General features: G+C 40.2%; 1 pseudogene; it reads left to right on the forward strand.

The window, feature by feature from the left end:
- The first annotated feature begins 1,258 nt into the window (after positions 1-1,258).
- The window catches only part of LOC118725323, a 111,537-nt pseudogene continuing 96,672 nt past the window's right edge, over positions 1,259-16,123 (forward strand).

Here is a 16,123-nt window from a genome sequence, read left to right on the forward strand (position 1 = left end):
GGACATCCTTAGTGCTGCCACGGAGGCAAGAGAAGCTCCCGCCACCACCACTGTATTGGCCAGCCCTGAGCCGGCTTCTGGCTAACCAGCACTCCCACTGTGGAAGCAAACTGGCCACCAAAGGGGGCTTCTGCATTGAGCGTCTGCCCCCTGGTGATCAGTGTGCCTCATAGCAACCAGTTCCTGGTTGTTCTGTCTTTAGGGTCAATTTGCATATTACCCTTTTATTATATAGGATTTTAGAGCTGGATGGCATGATATTTTGGGGAAGGAAGATTATTCTAAGAGCCTGGTAAATGATACAATATTATTTATATGTGTAGGAAAGTCCTTGCCTGAAACATCTTTCATAAGACCTAGTGAAAATGGGTAACTTTCAGGCATTTTGGAATCTTCAAGAGAACCAAAGTTATCATTCTTCTTCCTCACCTTTTGGAAATGGGACAAGTGAATAAGGCAGCTAGAATATTTATTATAGAGGGATCTGTTATTGGAGACTGTGCTTAATATCCGTGGGCTAGTGGGTTTCCAGAAGTGGACAGATCATACACCTTGCCACAGAGGTCTTTACCATTTTAAGACTGTAAGGCAGCCTTAATTACTGTGATCTGAAAACATAAGTCACATCTACAAAAGTAAATATTTTATGACTGGGTAAAGGATGAATAAAGTTAGTTACTATCCCAGGAACAGATGGATTCTGCCATAATTGCCAGGAATATTACCATTTGAAGAAGGAGAGAAGAGAGGAGAGGTGGTGGCTGGAAGCAGAAATGAAACAGGAGAGGTATCTCTCCCTCCTTCTCTTTTACCCTAAATGGGAATTACATTGTGTTTATGCTGAAAGATTATCCAGTATGGAGGGAGGGAGGGAGGGAGGGAGGGAGGGAAGGAAGGAAGAAAGGGAGGGAAGAAGGGAAAGAAGGAAGGAGGGAGGGAGGGAGGAAAAAAGGGCAAGAAGGAAGGAGGGAGGGAGGAGGGAGGGAGGGAGGGAGGGAGGGAGGGAGGGAGGGAAGGAAGGAAGAAAGGGAGGGAAGAAGGGAAAGAAGGAAGGAGGGAGGGAGGGAGGGAGGGAGGAAAAAAGGCAAAGAAGGAAGGAGGGAGGGAGGAGGGGAGGGAGGGAGGGAGGAAAAAAAACAGAAGGAGGGAGGGAGATCCCGGGGAGGGCTTTTTCCTGGTGCAGGGATCCTGAAGGAGGAGAGAGATAGAATTCCGAGATGCTCGATATTAATAGATCGATCGACTACATAATACGAGAATGAGCAACGCGAAGAAATCTACAGAAGAAGAATCCGAAGTTAGAATAAGCTGAGGAGGAGGAGGAGAAAGAGGAAGAGAAGGAGGAGAAAAAGGGGTAGGAGGAGGAGGAGGAGGAAGAAGTGGGGGAGAAGGGGGAGAGGAGGAGGAAGCAGTGGTAGTATAGGAATAATCAAGGAATTAAAATCTTGGAGAAGACAATAGGAAAGTTGATTGAAACTTGACCATTGGAGGGACTGATCTTTGAAAGATGGAGGAGCATTTTCTTCATTGAAATCAGAGGAAGCAGGGAAGGTGGTGGTGGGAAAACCAGAGAGGATTTAGATGATCACTGGAAGGACTTCCTTTCTGAATGCTTCTGTTTTCACCATCACATATGAGAGGGGAAAAAAAATCATACTTGAAATTTTTCAAGAGTTGGGTGGGAAGGAGAGGTGCTAAAGGTATGAAATACTGCAGCAAGTTATGGGAGAAAATGAGATTACTAGAAAAATTTAATGGGCTACAGCACAAGTGTCAAACACAAGGCCCGCGGGCCAAATCCGTCCCGCCAGGCCTTGCAATGTGGCCCGCACCACGCTGTCTTCACTGCACTCTGCTGCGTTTCCATCACAATGACAGTTTATGACTGTTCAGTAAACCATTCGGCCTGCGATTTAGGCTGGATTTTAGATTTTGGCCCCTTCTCTGATTGAGTTCGACACCCCTAGGCTACAGGAAAGATTTGAAGACTCCTTTAACCATTGGTGAGTTTCTCAGCATAAGATCCATATACTTAGAAAATTAAAGGTTGGCTTTTGTCTAATTTTACTGGTAATTATATCTACTTAAGTATTAATTGCATGCTCCTTTTTTTTTTTTTTTTTTTTTTTTTTTTTTACTGCAACTTTCAACTTATACTTTAACAGACCAAGTCAAGGGGAAAAGAGAAAGCAACTCAGTAGTAAACTAATATCACTTTTACACTGATTTCAGGCTCATCCAAAGAAAGAGCTCCTATAAGATGTATAAAAACATTTTGAGTGAAATGTTAAACTTTTCAGTGTCTAAAACAAATTAACTAAAACAAAGAAGACTTTGGAACATGAATTTAAAATAAACTTATCTCACTGGCCTGTAAGAAGATGGCTTCATGGATAAAAAACCTTTTTCATGGCTGCAGATGCAGGTTGGGAGAGAAAATATTTACCCCAGAATTCAGGAAACTTTCTAGGAGAGTTCACCTGCAGCATAAATACAATAGGGAAAGCTAAGGAAATGCTATCTGACTCCTTTCTCCCTCTCCTTTGACCTTAGCCCAGTTCAGGATACATGATTTATCTCCCATATTACACAGGTCTTCAGACTTGATTTTATTATTATTATTTGTGTTAATACTCGCCTAAGGATATTTTTCCATTGATTGTTAGGGAGAGTGGAAGAGAGAAAGACAGAGAGAAACATTGATGTGAGAGAAATGCATCGGTTGGTTGCCTCTTGCATGAACCCTGACTGTGGGCCCTGACTGAGGAGGAACCTGAAACAAAGGAAAATGCCCTTGATTAGAATCAAATCTGGGACCCTTTGGTCCACAGGTTAAGGTCTATCCACTGAGCCAAACAAGCTAAGGACCAAGTCTCCAGATTTTAAACTTCAGTGTCTCCAATCCAGCCTACTTAAAATGATTCAATAGCTTTTCATTGCACTTTAAATAACGATGAAAATCCCCTGCCGTAAGATCCTCAATATCTGGCTCCTGCCTTCCTTTCCAGGCTCAACTCATAACCTTGACCCTTCACTGTACTGCAGTGGCCTTTTCTCAGAGCCTTGAACAATCAGTTCTCTATGGAGGTCTCAGGGCCTTTGCCCAGCTACATTGTCCAGAGTTCCCCAGAGAAAGAGAACCAATAGGTGATGTTGCATTCCCCAGTCCAAAGGCTTTGTGGAAGTCAAAACCCTTCTTTCTCAAGAGACTTTTGTCTTCTCTCTCAAGCCTTCAACTGATTGGATGAAGCCCATACACACTGTGAAGGTGAACTACTTTACTCAAAGTCTACTGATTGAAATGTTAACCTGACCTAAAAAATACCTTCACAGCCACACAGAATGATCATTTGACCAAATGCCTCCCATTTCCTCTCCCCTTTCCTGCTTTAGGCCCATTTCCCTCACTCCAGCTGTCCTGGAATTGAGCACCTCAATAGAGTTTTAGCGCATAGGTGCATAGGTTTTGCCTTGGGCTCTGTTTTGTAGAGCACCTGGGCTTAGACAATTATTTAATCCTCTTGATGGGAGGATAAGATCCCGTTTTTTGTCTTGAATGTTCATCTTGTCTGCTAACAGATAAAAGAGGGAAAAGATAGGAACTGGGTGGCCTACTTAGGAGTTTATAGAGATGGCCTAATAAAAGGTGATGGTGACTTGGAAAAGAATAATGGCAGCTGTGGAAATGGAAATAAGTGAAAAGGTTGGAGATTTAGCTGCCTCTTCCTCCCTAGTCCTTTTTCATGTGCACTATCATTGTTTGTTTGCGCACTTGCCTATGTAACTATGAAAGCTCTGTCTATAGGATTTGCCGGTGTGCTTCAGAAATGTACTGTTTCTGTTCAGGAAGGAGGCTTACTGACAATTCCAGGCTTTCTGAAAACTGTATCAATAGTTTACTCAGAAGATTACAATGGACTAACCCTAGGAAGGGGGATAGATAGATAGAGATACTGATATATTTCAAGATGTTCTGAGAGGAAAAGGAGATGCTATTCATTGTTTTTTTCAGGACTACAACAGGAATAAATCAGAACTGTCTCAGAAAAATTCTGGATATATGTTTACAATGGAATGTATGTTCATACATCCACTACAAATAGTTTGCTACCAACTTAAAAAGCATAGCAGTCCCATAAGTCTTCCTATTTTTTGAATGTATACCTCTGACAGGATATGTGCTTGGCAAAAGTCCATTCCTTATTAGTTTTTTTTACTAAATGCAAAATAATGTGAGAACTCTATGAAATTATCTTATTACCCATTAGGAAAAGGAAACAGAAACATCTTAAAATAACATGCTAGCTCTCCTGGCTAAGTTCAGCATTTGGAAAGCACTGGAAACTAGCCTTTAAGCATCCAGTCAAGCAGAACCTACTTGTATATCTCTGCCTCCATTGACTTTTTGTGTAACCATATAAGCCTCCCGTATCCTAAAAACACTAACATAATAGTCTAACAGTTACGATACTTTTACCTGTGAGAGAATATTTACTCCAGGATTAAACCAAAATAACACCATAGGGATGGATAATGTATATATTCCTTCATTCAACTAATAATTGCTGAGTACTCACGTTACCAGAGGCATGGTTGTTGATACCGGAATGCAGCAGTGAAAAACCCTGCCCAAATGACACTCATACCCTGATGGGAGAGCAGAAAAATCTCACCCCCCTCAAATACACACACTAAACAGTAATAACAATAACACCACCACCAACAACCACAAAGGCTCTATTATAAAGCAACAGATGCTGGTCAGTGAGGCAACTGGCAGGTGAAAGCTGGCAAATGGCCAGACGCACTTCTTTAGAAATGTGTCAGGTTGGTTTCTCTTAGGAAAGGTATTTGAGCAGAAATTTGAAGAAAGTAGAAGGAGTAAGGAGAATAGATGTGTGTGTGTGTGTGGGGGGGTGGTGGTGGTGGTGGTTGAGGGATATATGGCATTCCAGGCAGAAGGAACAGAAAATGCAATGTCCTGAGAGAATTAGTTTGGCCTTTTCAAAACAAATTTACTACTGAGAGGAGTGGGCAAGGGAGAAAGAGTGTGAGATGCCTGGGAAAAAATGGCCTGAGAAGTCCAGGAGTAGGAATGGCTTCAGGAAAGACTTGGTTCAGAGTTTAAATGAAGATGATATCAAAATTTCTGTTTGGGTTAGAGGTTGTTCTCTGGTGAAATAGAAGAATGAGATCACAAAGAGATGAGCAAAAGCAAAGTTTTATTTCAGAAAAGCTCCCTGATGCAGGGAGGGGACCCAACCCAGTGACCAGGGCAGCTCGGGGTTACTATGTGCCCTGCTAACTTCCCATTGGTTGATTTCAAACAATTCAACCCTAACAACATCCAACCATTTTAAACTTCAGAGTTCCTGCTTATTTTCCCCATCCTGTGTGTTCAGCCCTGAATCATGGCCCTTTGTTCTTGGGATTTTACACGGGCTTGGGTGGGGCTGATTAACTGGTTTCTGCTCACACTGGCAGGGTTCAGTTACACCTCCCTTTTACGTTCTTCCCCTCCCCCTTCCTCTCCAGTCCAGCTCCTAACTGCCTATCTGCTTCTAACTCCTCAAAGTCACTTAAAGTTCTTTCCTCTATCTTAATCTCTTGGCTCTACTTCATTCTTTCTGAATCCATTCTCATGTAAACTTCTTCCCCAAGGCAGCATCCAGATACTTCTGCAGCTTCTGGGATCCTGGATTCATGGGAAAGGGAGTCACCCTCGCCTAGTAGCTCTGGAAGAACCCCTACATTCTCTGTAATTTCACCAACTTATGTCTGCACCCTTACAAAATGATAGGACCCGAAATTGGTTCTGTGATCTGGATTTTGGTCATGCAGCCTATTACACCTGGGACTAGGGAGTGGACTAAAAATTAAGGCAGGGATGCCCAAGCACAATAGGGTAGGAATGTTCAAATAAAAAATCCAGAGCTGGTAAAAAGGCATGGGGTAAATAGATGCTGAATGGAAAAGAAAATTCAATACAGAGGCCACAATAACTTCTTTATCACCATCATCATTATTACCACCACACCATCATCATCATCATCATCACTATTACTATTACTTTTACATATGGTTAGTTGAGAAAGGCATTGTAATTACCATTGTACAACACAACCTTTCATGTTTATTTTATGTTAATAATTCAGCAAATTTCATTGATGAGTGTGTGTGTGCATGTGTATGTGTGTGTTTAATATGAGCAAAGTTCTTCACAATGAATCTTTTTAAAAAAATATACTTTATTGATTTTTTACAGAAAGTAAGGGAAAGGGATAGAGAGCTAGAAGCATCAATAAGAGAGAAACATTGATTAGCTGCCTCCTGCACACTCCTACTGGGGATGTGCCCACAACCAAGGTACATGCCCTTGACCAGAATCAAACCTGGGGCCTTTCAGTCCACAGACCAACTCTCTATCCACTTAGCCAAACCAGTTTCGGCACAATGAATCTTTTAGAACATAATTTTTAACTTTCAGAAAGTTTTAAATGAAAGAATCCTGTCCTTTATTGCTCACTAGAGTCAGGGGTATCCACCCAGTGACTGCAGCTGAGATTCTGGTGGCCAGATTTGGCGATTTCAGCAACTCCCACTGATGATAAGCGAAGACAGCAGGTGGGATTCACCTCTGTGAGGGCATGTTACAGTTGTGCATGGGCTTAATATTTTTTCTTAAAAAACATATTCTGATAAAGTTAACCAGATAAAAATGGTTTATAAATCTGTCAGTTATGTATTATCATAATTTAATTAAAGATAAAACTTTGCTTCACAGGCCTTTGAGTCTGGGATACCACTGGCATTTTTAGTGCTTGATTTAGTTGACAATTTTGATACACTCCGGAAAAATATCAAGCACATAATTCTGTAATAAAAAACAACAACAACAACAACACAAAGAAACAAAAAAACACAACAACCCAGAAATGCTAGCTGTGTATCCTTTTTTTATCAAATTAGTCCTCCCTAATTTATACTAAACCTAGTTTTTAGATAAAGTTAACATATTTTCAGCTTTAAAAAATTCATATATGCATAAAGTTTACCAACATTAAACCCTAAAACAAGAAAGTTTATTTCTCTCAAAATAACTAAACTATTTCATCCTACATTAGCACATACTGTGATCAATAGAAAAATTATAAGCCATATTTATAGTTTGGAAAATAGGCCTTTATACAATGATGTAGCTACAAATTCACATTTTAAGATTCAAAATTGTTATTTGGGCTCCTGCATTCCTTTCTTCTTATTAAATGTCATTACACAAGGGGTCTAAAAATAAGAATATATTTATCATGACTTGGAAGCATAGGGTTTTCATCAAAGGTCGAGGCTCTTTGAAAAATTGTTGACAAGTATCAAGCAGATGGAGGCACAGGAGAGTTCTGTCTACTAGGTAGGTGGGTAGCTTTTCTCATCACAAGATCTGGAAAATAAAAACCTAAGCTTGGAATAATATGGAATGGAGGTGAGACTTAGCTAGCTAGATGATACGGAGGTGAATACTATGTCAGAGCTCTTTGTACTCAAGTGACTAGTCAAAGCAGATTTATTTTTTTTAATATATTTTATTGATTTTGTACAGAGAGGAAGGGATAGAGATAGAGAGTTAGAAACATCTATGAGAGAGAGTCATCGATCAGCTGCCTCTTGCACACCCCCTACTGGGGATATGCCCACAACCAAGGTACATGCCCTAACCTGGGACCTTTCAGTCCCCAAACTGATACTCTATCCATTGAGCCAAACCGGTTTCAGCTCAAAGCAGATTTCTTTAAACCTCTCTTGACAAAGGTGGAGAAACAACCACCATCAACTGCAATAGTAAATGATTTTCCTCAAGGCTCAGCTTCACAGAAACTTTGACCTTCCCATTTGAAAATGCAGTTGAGAACTAATGCTTGGCTACCTTACAGGCTGGAGCGGGCCAGGATTCAGTCACCTGCTTTAGTGGCTGGACAGGACCTGCTAGAGGAGCAGAAACACATCCTTCCCTGTGCCCTGTGGCCATCTGGATCCCCAGTCTACCACAATCAAACCACAGAAAATATAAGCATCCTCCTCCTCTTTTGCAGGGGATGAAAACTTAAGCACTACCTTGAAAGACAAACCACAAGTCATATTACTAGGCAAACATCTTGTTTAAGAACATTTGGAGCAAAATCATCAGGTGTGCGAAAGGACTCAGTAGGCTAACAGAAGGTAGGACAGAAGAATCAGTACAAATGCAATCCTGTGAAATGGACATCATAAAAGAGGAAAGAAACCAAAAAGTGCTTCCTTCTCTTATTTACCAGATAATTGGAGAAATGTTGTATGTACCAACACGGAGCAATATGAGATTAGGTACACATATTCCTGGGGAAAAACATCATTACTACGTTTTAAAATGCAAACCTCAGACAAATGAGGAAATATATTGTAAGTGACAATCTGAATTAGAGACTTAGGAAATAAGCTAAAGAAATTCTCTCAGAAGTACATAAAAAGGTAAGGTAGAAAAAAATGTTACTGAGGATAGAGCTCTAAGAAAGCCAATCTATAAATAATAAAAGGGTAATATGCTAATTAGACTGGATGTCATTCTGGAGTCTTTCCTACTGAAGCTGCAGGGCAGAAGGGAAGCTAGCCAGGGTCTCAGGTGCCTGCAGGCGGCCAGAGGAGGGAAGCATCCTGGGTACTGGAGGGAAAGAAGGCCTATTCATGCACTAATTTTCATGCATTGGGCCTCTAGTATATTAATAATACAAATGCCAGAAAAGAAAATCAGAGTAAATGAAAGATTAAAAAAAAAATTAGAAAAATACTTTTCTGAGAGGAAATAAAGATTATAATTTTAACATTAAAAGGATCACTGAATACCAAATAAAATTTTAAAATATGTATATAAAACATATTATGTACACATATAATACCTTAATAAAAATGAAAAATATGTATATAAAACATGTTGTTTGTACTTTTTAAATAATCTCAAAGGAAAAGAACAAATTAAATAAGCATCCATTGTGAAGAAGCACAAGAAAAAATATTACCTACAGAAGAGAAAATTTGGATCATTTCTTTTCTTTTTAAAAAAGGTACACAGCGGAGCAATATTGACAGGGATTTGGGAAAGAATATTTATAACCCATGAATTCTATATCTTCATTAAAGGTATTGCTCAAATGTGTGAGCAGAATATGTATGGGACTTTAAATGTGCATTCTTTCCTTCAATTTTAGTCAAACACATTATAATTTTTTTCTTGCAGTTGTGATTATTTTCTTCTTATTGATCCACTTAAATGTGAATGACAGTGTGTAAATTTTCCTAGAAACGGAAGTACATCATTTCCCGTCTCTCTTTTTGTTCATTCTCCTGCCTAGAAAGTGTGTATGATCACTAGCAATGGAACAACCAGCTGAGATCATAAAGATGGTAACTGCTCGGGGAGGAAATACGTAAAACTGGGTCACCGACAACATTCCTGGCTCTATCAAGTGAGGTCCGGACATCCTATGCTCAGACTTCTCTTATGGGAGAAATAAAGTTGAATATATTTTAAACCATTTTTCATTTTTTGTTAGATATAACCAAATATGATCATAACCAACATGACTTACAAAAGGGGAGACACTATTCATATGTTTGTAAGGACTCATGATATAAAGAACCTAAATATCTCTTCTAAAAAAATATTATTTAGGAAATACTCAGGCTACCTGAGAACTGAATTAATTATGACTCAGATATGATTAAGACATGTGGCCATAGGAACAGTAAAATTTGAGAGCTGATTTCCAAACAATTGTTAAAATGGATATAAACCGATGTTAAATACATAATGTAGTAATTAAATTAATACCAATCATCTGGTTGCAACACTCAAGATTATTCTCCAAAATTTGAGAGTTGTGGGGTGTGAAGGAAAGGAAATGCAGCGTACAAATTGCTCATTCCATGTGGCAGAATCAATGATTCCTTCTCAAATGGGTAATTACATTGCAAGAGAAATAGGTGTTCAAAGTTTTAAACAGATAGGCATCCACTAATAGAATAAAAATAAGTAATGTTTTTATTCTTTTGGAGACAAAAGATAAAGCAGTAGGATCAAAAGATGGGAAAAAGAAAACAGCCAGGCTGTATAAATAGCCAGAAGTCTATTAAAGGCAATGGAAGTAAGATTTCATATTTGGGGTTTTGTACCAAGTCTGGTACAAAAGCAGTTATGGGGGTTTTTCAGGCTGATTCAGACATCTCCAGGATTAGACAATTTGGTGATGGCTTTTCTGCCTACCTAGTGGCAGAGAAAGTGGTTGTGATTACAAAGCACAGTGATGAATAGCAGTGTGCCTGGAAGACTTCTATTGGAGGTTTCTTCATGGTACAACCTCACCACAGTGAGCCTCCTGGCTGGGGTACTAAAGTGATCCTCTTAACTCAGTGGTCGGCAAACTGCGGCTCTCGAGCCACATGTGTCTCTTTGGCCCCTTGAGTGTGGCTCTTCCACAAAATACCAAGGCCTGGGCAAGTCTATTTGGAAGAAGTGGCGTTAGAAGAAGTTTAAATTTAAAAAGTTTGGCTCTCAAAAGAAATTTCAATCTTTGTACTGTTATTTGGCTGTTGAATAATGAGATTGCCGACCACTGTCTTAACTGATTCTGAACTTATTTGACTTTAAGTTCAGAATCAGTTAAGATTTGCTTAAGCTACTCTGGAGTCACCCTCATGTACTCTCCTTGTGGTGTGTGAACAAAACACAGTCCCTGCCCACCCTGCTCCCTAGAACTTGCATCTCTTCAGCTTCAAGCTGCCGGAGGAAGTACACCATGGAGAGGAGGAGGAGGTGGGGACGTTTGCCTTCCAGGCAGAAATGGCCTGATTCATACTTCTCCTCATCAATATCTTCTATTCCAACAAGGCAATTTTCCTTAAGGAATTGATCAATAGTGCTTCTAATGCCTTGGATAAGATACATTAGGAGAGCCTGAAAGACCCAAGTTAGACAGTGAAAAATAGCTGAATACTGACATCATCTCAACCCCCCAGGAATGCACCCTGACTCTGGAGGACACAGGCATTGGCATGATCAAAGCTCATCTCATCAATAATCTGGGAGCCACTGCCAAGTCTGGTACAAAAGCATTTATAGCAGGTCTTCAGTCTGGTTGGGACATCTCCAGGATTAGACAATTTGGTGATGGCTTTTCTGCCTACCTAGTGGCAGGGAAAGTGGTTGTGATCACAAAGTGCAATGATGATGAGCAGTGTGCCTGGAAGATTTCTGTTGGAGGTTTCTTCCTGGTACGACCTCACCACAGTGAGCCTCTTGGCTGGGGTACCAAAGTGATCCTCTACCTTGAAGAACAGGCAGAGTACTTAAAGATGATGTATGTCAAAAATGCCTGGTCAAGGGCATGCACCCCAACTGCAAGTTCCCCAGCCCTGACCAATGTGTCTCTCTCATGTTGATATTACTCTCTATTTTTCTATCCCCTCCTCCTCCCTTCCTTCCACCCTCTCTAGAAATCAATGAAAAAAATATCCCCAGCTAAGGATTAAAATTGATAGTAAAATTAAAATTTTTTCAGTGTATGTGTATTAGCTTACATATTTAAAAACTACCATTGCACTCCATCTTTGCAGAACAAGATAAAATAAACTAGGGAAGCTTTGGGTTAAACTTCATAAGGTCCCGAGTTGGTTTTGGGGGTTGGGCCAATGTGTAGGCAAAGATGGTTCCAGACACCTATCTCAGGCCTTCTTAGACTGGGCACATGTGGCACCTGTGGGCATCTTTTTTTTTTTTTTGTAATAAATTCAGAAGGCAGAGAATTCTCAGAAAAGGCAGGAGCCAGACGGAGGTTTCATTTCTCCAGCACTGAGAAACCACTAAATCCTACAGGTTCCACAAAATGCCTGGTGAATTCACAAGCCTCTGGAACTCAGGCCCATAAAACGTTGTGGAATTTCACCAACACATATGTCTTCAAAGAGTGTGGTTGAGGAAGAGGGAGAGGAGCATTCAACTGCCATTTCTAAAACCCCAAAAAGGGCACTGAAATGATTTGCATGCTCCATATTCCAAATAGCTTGGCTGATGTGATGCATGAAACTGCATAAACAGAGTGGCCCTCCCCAACATGTATACACACGTTAAAAGATGATAGCTCCATTTTGAAAATTAAATGTCTTTTAATAAACACTGCCTTTATAATTATTCAGAGTATGTGTATACATTTTAAGATAATATACATATATATATATAACATACACACATATACACAGTATATGTAACTTATATACATATACATATAATTTACGTACATATTTGCATATAAGTTATATATAAATATATATCATTAATATATCTATAACATAAGTATTATGTAAAATATATGGATATATTAAAAGATAGACACTGAACCATGATTGCGCAATTTTTGGTGCTTTTAATTATTTATTTCTATCTGTATTTTCCCAATGGACATAATATAATTACAAGGGTGACAAGTCCACAAATAAAGTTAGTTTCTATGTATTATGTTCCCTTTCTTGCTTTTAAACACACACACACACACACACACACACACACACACACACACACACAATGAATGCATTCTCCTAAGGAAACCAAATTAAGGGCAGAGCAAGGCTGTATGAATGTGTTAGTCCGAATGGTATCTTTTCATACTGTATAATTAGTAGCAATTAATGTGATCTATGGTTGGCCATGAACTGGGAGTTGAGAGGTGGGGGCAGAATATCTCAGAAAATGCAGGCACACTTGGCATAAAAGACATCCTCCCTTGGCTTAAATCTGGCGCAGTACACGGGCTGCCTAGGCCAATTGGGAAAAGTGTGATAGGCTCCGCTATTATCCAGTTTCAAAAGTTTAACCTTGAGTCCTTTTACCTAAATCAAGATGCTTTTTTTTAATAGTCAGATCATGTATGTTTTTCATAAGCAGCGGAGGTACTGCATATTTGTTCCAAGTCAAATTTTGAAAGCAGTTATTCTTGAAAGTTTTTTTTTCTTTTCTGTGGCATTTCATGGAAAACACTTGCACCAGCCAACAAGTCATGGGTATTTTTTGTTAGACTAAAAAGAGTCTTAATATGAACAGGCTAATTAAAACCAGGGGAATAAATGCAACTGAACAATTTTGGTTTACAATACAATGATGTAGGTGGAAAGAATCCTGAAAAGTCACCTACTTCAACCATTGTGTTTAAAATAAAGCACACCGCCCACCTTCCATGTATCACCCTCTCCAACAAATGGATAACTGCCCTGTTTTCCAAATGACTTAGGAAATACGATACAAGCCCCCCAGGTTAATTCTGCCCTCTGGTAGTTTTCAGGATTGTAGAATTATTTGAATGTATTTTGTTGCAAATTAAACTATAAAGCGTTTTATTATTTGTGTATTATCATCTGTGATCTGATTCCATATATCTTCTTTCCTACTATATTTCCGTTCCCAGTTTCCATTGCTCTGCTGCATAAGTTGGGATTTGTTGTTGTTACAAGCAATAAGGACTCACCTGTGTTAGTGTCACAATGTAGTTAACAACTTTGTAATGAGACCACCTGGCTGGGCTGAATTGTTTCCCAGAATCCCCTCTAATGGTCCATTCCATTAGGGTCAGATACAAAGAAGATTCTCTCCAGAGATGGAGAGAGGAGGGAAGGCGGAGCTGTTTTGTAGGATACACCAGCTGTTGCAAATAGGATGACTTACCTCCTTCATCCTGCATCTTTCAAGTTGTTCTGGGATGGGTGTGTGTCGGGCACAGGTTCAAGGACTTGAAGAAGGGTTCAGCTTGGGCAACGTACTCATTGCAAAGTCAGAAGCAACAGGAACAGACACAGCTTCAGTGCATCCCCGTGGAGTTCCAGCTCTTCTCATGGGGTTCTTTCCACTCTGCTGTGGTCTCCTCTTCCCGACGGTTTTCCAGGGGAACTTGGGGCTCTGGCCTGTTAGATGTCCAGGCCCCCTGTGTTGACTCCTTAGCCAGCACCCATCATTAGGTGAACAAATACTCTGTAATAAAATTCTTAATAAACACTGTCATATGATTGACCTCTATTAGACAGCCGGACAAAATGGGTCAATTGGGGATCAACAGAAAATTGCATCAACCTATGCAGCAGCCCTGATAAACTTAGGAGAGAAAACCTCTTGTTAAGGAGGGGCTTTTGTAAACGAAGAGCCCATTGGAGGAAACAGAAGCATCCTGGCTTCTCATTGGCTGAGCTATGACAGTCTCCCATTGGCTGTGCTGTTACGGGGCCTGGAGGTTGTAGGAAATGAATACCACTTCCGGTGGGAGATACTGGTGCAGCTTCACAGCTGAGTGACAGGTGAGTGAGAAGCCTCTCTTTCAGCCTCCAGCCTCCACTTGAAATGAGGTTTCTGTTTATTAACTTAAACAGCGCACCGTGGGTCCTGCTCCTCTGGCTGACACCGACCTGCCGCCTGCAGGACCAGAGCTGGGGAGCAACTGGAGATAAGAAACCAAGGCTGCCCTGCATCGCCACCCCTCCTCGGCTCAGCCTCCAGGTTTTACCTTTGCACAGCTTTCCCGTGCTTGTCAGAAAGCACGGAAAAGACTGCTCAGTGAGTTAGGAGGATTACTTAAATGTCCAGCTACTTAAAGAGACACCAATTCTCATGCTCAGTCTTTGTTTTCCTTTCATGACTAATTCTGTCTCAAGATACAGACTGTGTTGGACACAGATGAATCCTTATACCATGGTCATGAGCAGCTGGTGTTTTGGGGTGGGGGTGAAAGGATTCCACAGAAGAAACGCGGCATGCCTGGCACCCACCACTAGGTCAGAGGCAGCTGAACAAAAAAACAAACAAAAAAAACCACAAAAAACAAAAACAAAAAATGTGTGTGGGGGGGCTGATACTCCAATGGCATTTCCATGGGGGAGGAGAAAATGAGGGTCTGGCCAGGCCGGATGTCTACCACAACACACGGATGAAATCGTGATGGTTGTTTCTGGCTGGTGCCTGTTCTGATCAGCTGATGCAATGTCCTGTAAGTTAAGCATTTCAATATCACTGTCCTGCCTTCCCCTCCTTCCCCTCCCCCCCCCCCCCCCCAACACACACAGATTCAACTTAAAATGCTCATTCATGAAAACATGTTCTTGGAGTCTGTCATAGGCTGTATGCACAATGCTGATACCCGGGAAAGCTGAGTGGGAAGGCACGGTTGTAGTAGAAGAGTGTAAATTAGAGAGACAGATCCTTCCAACTCCAAGAATGGAAGCTTTGGATCCAGAGTCGGGTATTTAGATTAATTCTTCCCTTTTTTCATTTATTATCATTTTGACCATGTAGTATTTTTTAAATACATATTTTATTGATTTAAGAGAGAGCGGGAGAGAGAGATGGAAAGAAACATCCATGATGAGAGAGAATCATTGATTGGCTGCCTCCTGCATGCCCCACACTGGGGAATCTAGCCTGTACCTGGGCATGTGACCTGACCAAGAATTGAACTGTGACCTCCTGGTTCATGGGTCCACGCTCAACCATCAAGCCATACCAGTGGCCTTGAAAATGTAATTTTATGGCATAGTAAGTCTGCTAGGAAATCGACTACCTACATTCTAACTTCATCATTAAACCTGTATGATCTTGGTTCTGTTATTTAAACTTTCAGGGTAAAGGTTTTATGTCCAGAATGAAGGGTAGAATTGTTATGAAAATAAAACAATACTGAGTGAAAGAATGTATCATAAGAGAGGCATGTGCCCCTTTTTAAACAAATTTCATTGGAGCTCTTTGTTTAATCAAAATTTTTTTTTAAAACTCGGGAATGCTGAAATTTTCAAATCTCTTTTCAGCAGCTAGAAATATAATCATAATTTTAACATTTGGCTATTGATTAATTATATAAACTGACTTTTGAGAAAGACATTATTAGAATTAACCATGCTTGATTTTTTTTTTTTCATTCCCCTGGATTTAATTAACCTGGAATGTATTTAAGATTTTAAAAAAATCTCTATGTGGAGGGGATGATCTTGATGCACAAACAAAGAAGTATCACCGTTTTTTGCTACTTTTAAATCAATTTAATTCCAACTTCAAGTCCATATGCCCGTG

Source organism: Pipistrellus kuhlii, unplaced genomic scaffold (genome assembly GCF_014108245.1).
Source record: "Pipistrellus kuhlii isolate mPipKuh1 unplaced genomic scaffold, mPipKuh1.p scaffold_m20_p_1, whole genome shotgun sequence".
Taxonomy (NCBI): Eukaryota; Metazoa; Chordata; class Mammalia; order Chiroptera; family Vespertilionidae; genus Pipistrellus; species Pipistrellus kuhlii.